At 57.2% G+C, this 12,329-nt stretch overlaps 1 protein-coding gene across 2 annotated transcripts in view; it reads right to left on the bottom strand.

The window, feature by feature from the left end:
• Positions 1–12,329, bottom strand: part of ADGRB2 (adhesion G protein-coupled receptor B2) — a 95,740-nt gene that overhangs the window by 81,011 nt on the left and 2,400 nt on the right. For both annotated transcript variants that reach the window (XM_080567139.1, XM_080567135.1), the window contains exon 2: positions 11,228–11,342. The gene's annotated coding sequence lies outside the window, so the exon portion shown is untranslated. The remainder of the gene's footprint in view (positions 1–11,227; positions 11,343–12,329) is intronic.

The raw sequence follows: 12,329 nt of genomic DNA, 5'->3' as shown, positions 1-12,329 counted from the left end.
TTACAGCCACACCTCCCCTGCGAGCAACCCCTGCTGCACGGACAGCCACAGACCCAAGGGGAAGGGATCGTCCTGCCCGGGGTTATTGCAGCCACCCCACGGTTGTCACCGGGGATGCACGAGGTGTCCCCGAGAGCCCCGGAGCAGTGCCCCAGGCGCGCTGGGTCCCCGGGGCAGCATCGCCTCCTCCATGGCTGGCTGCTGCTGGTGCCACCCTGCACAGACAGAAAGGGGAGCCCCGGGGAGGGGATTTCTGCCTCGGGAGGCTCGGAGCAGCCTGCTGCGGCAGCTTGCGGGGAGCAGCACGACCCGAGGCAGGCGGCAGAGGACGGCCGGGCTGCCCGGACCCACCCCGCATCTGGAGGACGTCGCCCACCCGGGTGCCGCGCCATCTGCCGAGCACCGGGGTGGGCTCCGAGGGCTTCGAGTCTTTTACAGGGAGAAGGACACTCTGACGGCATCACCGCCAGCTCGGCCCCGTGTCGCAGCAGATGTTAACGAGAGAGAAAAATACGGGATGGAAATCTAAAGGGGCCCAGGGAAATCTAAAGGACACCTCCATCTGCATTCAGCCCAGCCCCACGCAAGCTTCTGGGGCGCTCAGTCGCTGCTTTCCGCCACCTGACAGCCTAAACCTGCCACGGCCGTGCACCCAAACCCCCACGACACCGAGAGGCATCTTCCTAAGGTCAGTGCCCTGGAAAGTTCCCCTTTCAAGGTGACTTCTCAAGCTGTTGAGAGCAAACATCTGCAGGATTTTCCCTTATAATAATAGTAATAATCCTGCGGAGATTTACCTAATCTCCGAGTGACTCACTCGCCTGCCCGGATCCCCTGTCCTAATTACGGTAACACTCCTCAGCCTCTTGCTCATCGCATCTCCCTGCGCAGCCACAGTTCACGTTGGGCCATTCCAGCCTGTTTTGCTGCTTCTCCAGACCTGGAAACAATCTCTCCTTCCTCCTAATACCTCCCAAAACCCCGACGGGCACACAGCATCCCCTCGCCAGGCTGGTTCCTGCGGAGCTGGGCTTTCCACGGGGCTCCCTGGCTGCTGGACCGCAGCGGCGTGGGGAAGCAGCTCCTCTGCTGATGAGGGGCGTTTGCCCCCGGTGGCATCAGGATCGCCCTTCTCATGCAGGAGCCGGCACCTGGAAACCTTCTGATCTACCTGGGACCTGAGGCAGACTCGGATGAACCATCATGAGGCACAGGGTTCGTTTATCAGCCCTCCAAATCCCTTCTCCATTATTTCCTAATCCCCTCTGGGAAGGGACGGCCATGCCTTTCCTCTCCCCTCCGGTTCTCTCCGCTGCGGATCAGCTCACCGCGAGCGACAAAGTACTGCAAGTGCTTCAAACACCAGCAAATCCTTCACCATGGTAACTCATCCAGCGCCTCCCGGCCCTGGATCTCAGGTGACTTGTGAATCCTCCTGCTAGGGGCAACTCGCTCTGCCTCAGGCGCCTTCTGCAGGAGCAGAAACTGCCGGCGATGAAGCTGTCTTCAAGGCAGGAGATGAATGCTGAGCAGGGACCAAACTGCAACCCGCAACTCCCCCGTAGCAGAACCCCCCCCAAAGCGATAGGCATTAACAGCGCTTGTTCGCTCTACACGAACCAAACGTGGCCGAACTCCCAGAAGAAGCTGCTGAAGCCAAGAAATCAGCAACACTCCGAGAAGAAGCATATGTTTGTATGCATAACAGTGAATCATCTTACAATAGTTAGCAGCACGCAGGAAAACAAAGGGAAAAATCCCCTCATCCCTCCTGCTCGCAACAAATCCCTACCGGGGATGAGGCTGGAGCATGACCGGGGGCTCTACTGAGGGCAGGGTGGCTCCTTCCAGACTTCGTGGCGGGGACGATCGGACACCCGATGGACAAGCTCTTCCCATCCTACCACACACATCTTTTAGAGACAGAAAGTAACGTCACAGGTTAAAACCAAGGACCGCAGCGATCTGTGTTTGCAGCCGTTGCCTCCTCGCCACGGGCACATCTTCCTCCCCAGGCACGGGACGAGGCAGGGCTCAAACCTCGCGCTGGGGCCGGCTCAAACGAAGCCTTGTTTACCTATGGCACTGCCCGGCAGCCTCTTCCCCGTGTCCTCACTTCCACGGTGCCTTTCCAACCTCATTCTTTCACTCACTGGCAAAAACAGGTCACCATCTGCTCTCCCTCCTGACTCTGGCTAAATGACAGCGCCTGCCTCTGCAGGAGATAAAGCAGCCGCTCTGCAAAGCGCTTCCCCAGCGCGCTCCGGGGAGCACAGAGATTTCCCTTCCCCTAACAAATGACCACCAAGGACACCGGCACGGGGACGATCGCTGTCACAAGGAGGCCTGCAGGCTATGAAATAATGACCGAGAAAAGTCTGCCGCTTTCATCAGCACGCCCCTGGGAGACGGCGGATCGACAATTTCCACCTGCGAGGCAGGAATTCAGCCCGCTCGACTCGCAGCTTTTATTTTCTGTCCCGAAGCCCGCAGACACCTCCTCCCGCGGCCTCCCTGCGCGCGCCGTGCCGACACAAAGCGCCGCAGCAGGCAGGTGACGGGCACGGACAGCAGCCCGGTGTCCCCGTCCCTGCAGGCAGCCCCCTGAGGACAGACCGGGGGGTTTAACACGTGCCCTCTTCCTGAGCGGGGAAAAAAATCAATAGGCAGCAAGCAGCAGAAACCAACATCGCTGATCCACAGCACGGGCTGCATGCTTGTGATGCACCAACCGAAGGACCCTCTTCTTCCCTGCACAGGAAGGGCACAGAGGTTATAATCTGAATTTTTAACCTCAAGGCCCACCGGCAGGTCTCTAACTCCTGGATCCTGAGCATTCGGCTGCGAACTGGGGCCCAGAGCAGCCCACAGACCCCGCTGGTCACTGCGCCAAGGCGGGAGGCGGCAGAGCAGGGCACGAGGGTCTTCCCCTTCGCCGCCAGGACGGGACACGTGCGGGGACAGCCACTGAAGGGGGAAAGAGCTACTCAGCCACCGCGGGACGAGCTCACCCTACAGCACCCAGCTCCGCCGTGCCGAAGCCTAACCCCGGCCCTCCACCTGCCCTTCCCCGGGCTGAGCCGGCCCCGAAATTCACCCTCAGGTTCCGCGCTCCTCCTCGCAGCGCCGCTCCGCATCCATCCCTGCATCCCGGCACGGCTGCGGGTTGCCACAGCAACGGGCTGGTTGGAGGAAGGAAGGTTTATTATCGCTTTCTCTATTGAATAAAACCTTGGATGAAATTTTGTTTTCTCCCCGCTGATGCAAAATGTCACGGATTTGTTTCTGACCCCGCTGAAGCTCCCTCTGTATTTATAGATTATCCAGGCCAACTTTCAAAGCATATTTTCTGCTGCTACCGAGGGAGCGCAGCGCACACGTAGCCAGGGCAGTGTCTGACTCCCCATTAACAACTTGCCTGAGCCCTGGGGTAAGCCACAGAGAGCAGCATCCTGGAACAAAGCTGGTCTGGACACTTCCCAAATGCTCAACAAACACGCTAGCTGTTGTTAATTAAATGGCAATCAGCTGTCTCCGAGTAAAAAAATAAAAAAAAAGAAAACTTTCCTACAGACGCAGGGGTCCCTGGGATTAATCCTGCAAGGTGCAGAGCACTTGCTGGCGAGCGCTCCCCTGTGCTCCGCAGCAGCCCGCAGGCTGCAGAGCTGCAGACACCCAGCACCACGTGAGCTGGGCCCTCCGGCTGCACGGCAGAAATGCAGAGCAGCAGGTTTATGAGTCAGTTCTAGGAATGTGAGAAAACTGGGTAGGAAACAGCTAAACAAATTGCAGATTTTATTTTTTTCTTAAGCTCTGTGTTGCGGTGCCAGGGACCCTTTCCACGCAGACCACCTCCCCTCGCTTCCGAAGCTCTCCAGAATGTGCTCCCACCGCGCCTGCAGACTGACGGCCCCTCCAGCACGTTCTCTGAATACTGTGTGACTTGAGAAACGCCCCGGAGTTTTTAAACAGGGTTTTAGCAGTCAGTAGGGAAACAGGAGCACAGAAACGGGGCCTCCCCTGCTGGCCTCCCCCGCCCAGAGCTGAGGCTCCCAGGACGGTGCAGCCAGCCGGGCTCCCTGGCCTCAGGAACAGCTCCAGAGGTGAAAGTCCCCTTTTACTGGTGCCTCGGCGCACGCTCGGGCAGAGCCCTTCCCGGAAAAGCAGGCAGAACCTAATAAAAACCTCAGGTTTCACCCCCGTGGGGTTTTTGCGAGTGATTTGCAGAGGAGCCTACCGGGGCCCAAGCTCCCGGCAGCCGCATGCCCTCACCTCCAGCCCCCTGGGGCTCCGACGGTGCCCAAGCACTGCCAGGATAAATCCCAAAGGCATTGGAGGGCACGACCCAAGGGGAATGTGCTGTTTGTTCTTGGCGAGGCGAGGCTGGGGCTCAACCAGACGGCAACAACTCATCTGAACACTGAAGATAAATCCACCATTAAAACTGAGGGTGTCTGAGCCCCCAAACCTCTCCGCTCAACACCACTTGGGGCCACGACACAGAAGGAAAGTTACGAATGGACGCTGGGCTCTGCCACCCCCACACCCGCCTCGCTCCTCTTGGCGAAAGCATACCGCTAAGGGACACCCAGAGACCTCGGAGGGTCTGGCTGTCACGCTCAGCCGGGTGACAAATGTGTCCTGTCCCCCCCCGGGACCGCAGAGAGGCTGCGCGAGGCCGGCAGCAGCTGGGGAAGTCAGGCTGCAGCTGAACCGGGAGCAGCGGCCGTGCCGCTGGCAATCGCAGAACAGAGCTGCAGCGTTCAGCCAGGCTGCGATGTCACCCGGCCGACGGGGGATGGATTACATTTCTAATTACACTCCGAGGCTAAGGGCAACAAAGGCAGCCAAGCTAACACACCTTTGATCCGCAGCACGTCTCCCGCGGCTCGCCAGGGGAGATTTACAGAGATCAAGGCCCGGAGAAGGCAGCAGCCCGGCAAAATGGGAGGGAGACCTCGAAACCTCGCCTCTAGCTGCAGCAACATTCAGCTCCGGGGCCACCCCGCGAGGATCTCGGTGCACAGGGAAGGGCGGATGGATGCCATGGGAGCAGGCCGTGGAGCCCCACCAGCACGGAGCCGAGCCAGGCGCGGAGGTGTGCCGCGCACAGACCGCGCGGGGAAGCCGAGGGCTGCACGTGTTTGAGATGTTATAGCCAAGATTTAGGAGGTCACTGTCCTCGGCGTCGGCGTCTGCCCTTGAAACCCCCTTGTCAAGGGAATACGGATCGTTTCCTGCCAAGGCATCCATCTAAAATCCCTTCTTTGTCTCGCACCAAATGCGAAACCCGCGTTAGATCGACACCCCTGGTGTTTTATTGCCCCTTCTCACTGGAGAGGCAGCGCCGGCTTCCACGTGAGCAGGAGAAATTCCCTCAGCCTTTAGCTCTGACAGCCATTCTCATCTGTTTTCTGCCTCAGCTACACGGCGAACGGGAGGGAGACTGGAGTTTATAATCCAGGTTTTATGAAGCGTGGCGATAGGACATGATGATGGAAGGGCGGCGATGGGACGGCGTTCAGAGGCAGCGCTCAGAGCCCCGTGCACAAAGCACCCTGCCAATCGCCGGCTGGGAAATCACAAGGCTGCAAATCCATTTCTTCCCCTTGTCGTGGGAGGTCCCGAGGAGGTGCAGATTTAACGCTGCTCCCTTTCTACCCCGTATTGATCAGATATCGGTGCTGCGGAGCGGCAGAGAGCTCCATCAATTAGCGAGACGTTCCCCGCTGCATTAAGCGCCGCAGACAGAAGCCCTCAAAGGCTGACTCAAACTGCAATTGCTTTCTGTGTTATTGCATTTTCAATATGAGGCTGATCTCTAAGAGGCCGCGTTTATCCTCCTCGTCAAAAATTGCTAACTGGATGAAGGACAGCCCCAGCAGGCAGACAGCAAGGGCACCGCAGCGGGAGCTGCAGACAGCTCCCGGGAGATGGGACGGAGCCGCAGGGAGCGTTTGCTCGCCTTAAGGACGTGCCCAGCACGGGAGCAGGGGCCCCTCTCGGGGCTGAAAACTCCCCCAGTTACAAAGCACGGGGCAGGCAGGGGCAGGCAGTGCCTCCCAAGGAGGAGCCAAGAGAAAATCTGGGGGAAGAGGAAGGTCGGGAAGCAGCACAGGAGGGTGTAGCTGGTGCACGCAGAGCCGTGTCCCGAGAAACAGGTTGGGTATCCCAGGCTTTGGGAAGCGCTGAGGGCAGCGATTTGTGTCCTTTCAAAGCAGGAGGAGGGATGGCTACGGGTCCCACATCAAAGCCCAGACTGTCAGCAGGATGACCTGAGCGGGCTCCCGTGTTTTGCAGGAAACCAGAAAACCAAAGGTGGGGCCTCAGTGGGCAGCAGCAGCCGGTGCAGACAGCCAGAGCTCGCTGGGAAAAGGCCGAGATATTCCTCCCTCCGCCTCGCAGCTGCCAGAAGAAACCACGGCCACCACCGGGCACCGGGGCTCTGCCGGCCGGCAGCACCACAGGAAGGTGCCCACCTCCCTCCTGCAGCGCTGGGATGCCGCAGTCACTGCCCCCTGGGGGCTGCCCATCCTCACCCAGACCCGAGTCATTCCCATTTGGCTTCCTTTCAGAAACGGGGCTTGTGCCGAGGCCACGGAGGAGAACAAGGCGCGGGGTAAAGGACACGAGCAGCTCTGCGCCCAGCCCGTGCCCACCCCGTGAGCGCCGGTGCTTGGGAGGGAAGGGGCAGCTCCCCGCGAGCGGCTTCCAGCGACGGCGTTTGCAGAGCTCCGAGCTGGATGGAGCAGGGGCGGGTGCTCAGAGGAGGCAGGGCGGAAATCTGCTGGAGTGCTTTCTGGTGCCTTGATCTGCCGAGGCAGGCAGCACGCCCGCGGATCGCAGAGACGGTAAAACAAACCCACTCGCTGTCTAGCTGAGAGGCATTTCTTTCATGCTGCAGCAACTGCTTCCTCTAATCAGCTCATCGCTGAGGCCACCAGGCAACAGAACGTGTTTTCTCCCCAAAACAAGGAGCTGATTTCAATCGGCCTGAAGGTGGAAGACAGCCCCGTGCTATCCCAGAGGCCAGGACCGTGGGAACTGCCAGGTACCCCTTGGAGCCTCCCCTGGTCGGGGCCGGATTTCTCCATCCCCCAGGTTTCTGAACCAGCGAGCGCTGCTGCCGCAGGGAGAGCTGCCCCCGACCCCGCTGAGCGAGCAGAGCCCTGCCTGGGCGCGAGGTGACGAAGCCCAGACCCGTTTGTACCCCCCAGGACCCCCCTCTGCCTGGTAGCACAACAGACAGCGGGGCCTCCCCTGGAAAGCGAGGCGGAGACGAACGCTCAGCGCTTGCTCTGCTCAGCAGAAACGCTGAGCATTCAAACCCCTGCAGCTACGCCCTCCTGCTGGGCACAGATTTGGCCACGGCACTGGTTTGCTAGATGGTGCTGAGCAAGGTCTCACCCACGTTTATCCAAAAGGAGGTGCAGGAGCATCTCTCTGCAAGCCCTGAGCTCCCCCTGCTTGGCAGGACAGCCGTGCTCCGCAGGCTGCAAACCCCGGGAGCTCCGAGGCAGCTGGGCAGCAGCTTGGTGTCAGGAGGCTGACAGCTGGTCACGGCACAGCACGACACTGCGGCGGAGATGAGCAGGTTTGCTTTTGGGTTCTTAATCACAGAAGTTTAAGGAAATTGGTTTTTAAAGCTCACAGATTGGAGCTGGGCTGATTTTTGAGCCCTGCCACGATTTTGTCACACAGGACCGGCAATTTCTTCTTCATTTTCTCAGCAATCCCCCTAGAACGGAGCACAGCACATTTCCCTAATTCACATTATCAGCACAATTTGCCTCATGAAAGACAGAAGGACCATCTGAGGCCGAGAGGAAAGCTGTTGCCCTTCGGGTTTTCCCCTCGCAGGCTACATCGTGCCTCTGCTTTCAGACTCCTGCCTCAGAGCCATGCACAGTTTGAATCCGCTGCCCAGAAAATGAACGGAACGTGCAAAAAACTCTGAAAGAGCAGAAAATCTGTTCCCTTCCTCAGCTTTCAGACGCCATGGATAATTGATACATGACTCCATGAGATAAAGAAATAAACCATTCTTCTTTCTGGAGGCCCCTTCTGCCTCTGCCTCTCCGAGCTGGGTAGCCTTTGACCTTGAGTTCTTGCATTAATGCCTGCACACAGCCAGACAGGGATATCACGCACGCACTCGGCTCATCTCCTGGGGTTTCGCTTTCTTCTGCCCCTGAATAATGGCAGCTTTGTCCTCCAGTAAATGAAGGAGCAGCCAGTTTATTGCAGGCCCAGCTTGTTCGCAAAGATAAACCCAGTGAAAAATGTCACCTGCTGATTTGATCCGCCCCGTGTGCCACTTTAGCAGCTGCTCCATCCCCAACACCCATTATCATCAAACAGGTGGAATAAAAGGAGTGTGTGCAGCATATATACATAAACATGAGAGCCGGGGGAAAGGTGGCATTTCATCTCCCAGCCCCGCAGGCCTGGCTTGGTGAGCTGCTTTGTTTAGGAGTGACAGCAGCCTAGGCTGACAGCAAAGCTTCCTCCTTGCCCCCCGGGCACTGCAGCAGCCAGGGGCAGAACTCGCGGGAGGCAGACGCCGGGGCCACCGCAGGGAGCCGAGCTCGGGGCACCAGGGCAGCATCCCCAGCAGTGACGGGTCGAGGGAAGAGCTGGCAGAACTGCAGAGCTGTCCTGGACTTCAGTCCTGGAAGAGCTTAATGCAGGTCTGCACTGAGAGGCACCGGGGGGCTGTGTCAGTTATTACACAGATGTGGGGCAGGGGAAGGCAGAGAACAGCGAGCCCAGAACCGCCTCCCGTCTCAGCTATCACTGAAGGACTCGATTCTGTGAGCACCAGAATTCATTTAAAGCCATTTTCAAGCAGAGGCAAACAGTTTAATCCTGCTGCCGTTTGGCAACCCCGCTTTGATTTCTCACTGAAGTCCCGAAATAAACGGAAGGCTTGGATTCAGCTCCGCAGAACGCAGACTGGAAAGCCGGGTGATAAATTACCTTTGCAAACACGAAGGATTCACCTGGGACAGTGCTATTACCTAGTAACCAGGAAGCAACCGCGGGTTATCAGCGTCACATCTCGCTTGTGCGAGCGCGGCTTTCACCTCCGCTGCGAGTGTGTGGGAGACACCAGCGCTCTCGCTACTCCCAAAGCAGCTCCGGTGGCCTCAGCCGTGGGGCGATGTCGGAGCAGTCGCAGCAGCGGTGGCTTTCTGAGGCTTGGCAGCTATCTGCAGCCCTCCTAGGGTGTTTAAATTTACTGTCATCATTAAGGACAAAGACACGAATGTCAAACGCGAGGCATCCTGTAATGGATTTAACGCGGGCTGGAGAGGAGTTAACTGAAATGCAGAGCATTCGTCTTGCTTTAAGTAATTATCCTTGCAGGAAGGATACTGCTACCAAGAGCAGGTCTGCTGTAATTTCTGACACCTTCCTCCTGACCCCTCTCCTATTTAAAATTTCTGGCTAGTTTTACAGAAAGGAAGGCAAGACTGGCTCATTAACGAAGGTACAAAGAATAACTACGGTAGGTTGGGATGGAGTCCACACGGTAATCAAAACACGGCTTTGTAGTTCGCACCGAATTCCTGCTGTCTCAATTACGTTTGTGGAGCCTACCCCGTGCTGCACGCAGCTCTGCTGTGGGGAGACTTTTCTTTGTGCCTTATTGGCTGCGCGGAGTGGTACTGTGAAAGCAGTTTCCTTGACAACATTTTTTTTTTTTTTTAATGGAATCTTTCTTTCTTGCCCCGCTCCATGGCCGCAAGATCAGGCCTGACTTTGAATCCCGGTTGCAAAGACACCGCGAATACGAATGAGTGCCACACACCGAGGAACGCCCCAAAAGCCTGCCCGTGAGCCAGGGCCCCCGTCCCAAGCAGCGCAACCAGATAAGGGTGGTAACAGATGAAATAGTTGCGAAGAGCCACCATGATTATCATAAAGTTGTGCGTTTTGTAGCTCTTCCTGCAGATTTGACACCATTTCACTACCACTCGTCTTGTTTTCAGTGTACAGGGAGGAGAGGAGGGAGGAGATCTGTCCTGTAAGCACCAGGCCGAGCTGTTCCTGCAGGGGTCACGCAGCAGGTGCCCCGCACACAACACTCCCCCGCTGCTCCTCCAAGGCTCCGGCCCCCCCACCTCCAGGCAGCCCAGGAGTCCGATCTGCATTTCATCCCCCCCTGTACCTGATCCGACAGCAGGAGACCTGCTGCGTGCCCCACTGCCCCCGGGCAACAAAAAAGCACGCATCAGAAGTAGCGACAGATCTCCCAGATGCTCCCCTCCCTGCCAAACGCCGAGTGGTGGGGCTGAAGCGTTCTGCGGGAACGCGTCGATCCCAGCATCGCTCCCAGAATAGCAGGAGGCTCGCCCGCACCCCTGGGGCTTTGCTCTGCTACCCGAAGCTGGCAGGCAGCGGGGCTGAGCAGCTCGGGGAACCGCAAGTCAACAACCTGCTGCATCTGCGTGAACGCTTCCCTCCAGCCCGATGGGTTCTGCCGTCCTTTTCCCTAGGGAAATTTCCTACTTCAGTCCTAAAGCTGATTATATTCCACGGAGGAACGTCCTCTCCCTTTTAGTGCTTAAAATTGAAATTTGGAATCGAAACGGCAGCAAATCACCAACAAAGCAGCACAAGACTCGGGCTGCATGCAGAATCGTCTGCAGCAGAAGGCACCCCAAAGCACCGAGTGCAGTGGGTTGGAATAACCAGCTCAGCAAGACCGTGCCACCCAGCAAGCTAATGATCCAACAGCCCTTCGGATAACAACAAGGACAATACAAAACAGAAACAAAACAGTAGCCCAGGAAGGTCAGCAGCTCTGCGCGCACGGCCTTGCCAAAGATAACGCAAGGGCTTTCTGAGTATTATTTCAGCCAGGGGATCGTGCTGTGCTCTCCATTCTCTGCAAAACACTGCAGATGTCAGTAGCTCCAGCTCCCCTGCCTTGCTGGGGGCAGGGGGCCTTTCACAACATCGCATCCTCCAGCTCCCTGCGTGCGCATCCCCTCAGGGTGCTTGTCAGGGAGAGAATCCTCTCAATAAAGGACTCCAGTCATCAGCATTCAGCCAGCCTTCCCACCCTGCTTCCCACCAGAGTGGCTCCAGGAACCAAACAAAAACATCCTGGACCAGATTCATCCCCTCCGCTGACTCCTCGTGCAGCCCTAGAGGAGCCGTGTTACTACTCAGTGCGTTTGGTTTCCCTCACTGGACAGAGGAAGAAGCAATCCCTTACCTGTTTCTTCTTCCCCCGCGAGTTCTTCTAATTCATCCGCAGGCTTGGATCAGGGACTTTCCTCTGGTGTTGACTCTCGGTGTCCCTCGTTTGTCTCCATCTACAGAGTTAAGCCCTGTAAGAAAGGGCACAGACATAGGCACCTCAAATTCTAGCTATCCTGCCAGCAGCCACTGCCAAAACAAAGAAGCTTCTCTAGCAGCCTCTAAATCTCCCCCATGGCCGTTTCCTCAGGAGGCAAGCTCCTTGCCAGTCACAGGAGTGCTCAGATGCTCACGTTACCTGGGAGCACACCCCTGAAACGAGGCTCTGCTCAGCGGGCAAACAAAGTGCCCAAGCCCAGAAGTGGAGCTCCTGTGCTGGATGGCCTGGAGGCAGCTTTCAGCATCTGTGCCAACAACCCGGTCAGGTAACCAGCAACTCTGAGACGGCCTCGTCCCCGGTGTGCGCTCTCCTACCGACCAGCAGGAGCAGGACCTGGACCACGTACACGGCCTGAAAGGCAATTAAGGTCACTCGCATCACGTCACTGGTGACAGTGAGTTAAGTTCTGACCAAGCGGCAACGAGGACAAGGAAGGTCCTAGGCCTTAGCTCCTCTGGGGTGGGATTTTTGTTTGTTTTCAAACTAGGGATACAAATATTTAACACAGGACTGCCATGGAAAACAATGTCCGTATAGCTCTTGGACAGTCGAAAATGGAAGGTGTTCCAGCTACACCTGTGAAAAGCATTATTTTTTGTCCCTTTGGGGCAATCCACTCCCCAGAGCCTAGCAACACACTGCTGAGCTCAGCTGCAAATAATTGTGTGCTCCAAGTGCCTCAGCTTCAGCAGCCCCCCTGGCTTTGTCAGGGAGCATCACAACCCAAAGCCATCACTCCCACCACCTTTAGCAGGTACACGAACATTTTTTCTAGCAGTGCAACTGCCCCTCCACGGCAGCAGCAGGTCTGAAGCACCCTCAGCACACTACTTCAAGATCTGTTTTACTCACACAGCTGTTCTCCCTGTCCCCCAAGAAACACGTACTTAAATGCTCTCCTGAGATCCACAGAACGGATTTGCAAGTGTTAAGACCAAGGGAAATGATTCATAACTTT

The sequence above is a fragment of the Anser brachyrhynchus genome, assembly GCF_964034855.1.
Source record: "Anser brachyrhynchus genome assembly, chromosome: 24".
Taxonomy (NCBI): domain Eukaryota; kingdom Metazoa; phylum Chordata; class Aves; order Anseriformes; family Anatidae; genus Anser; species Anser brachyrhynchus.
The sequence above is the reverse complement of the archived record's forward strand: the minus strand, read 5'-3'. Positions and strand labels throughout refer to the sequence as shown.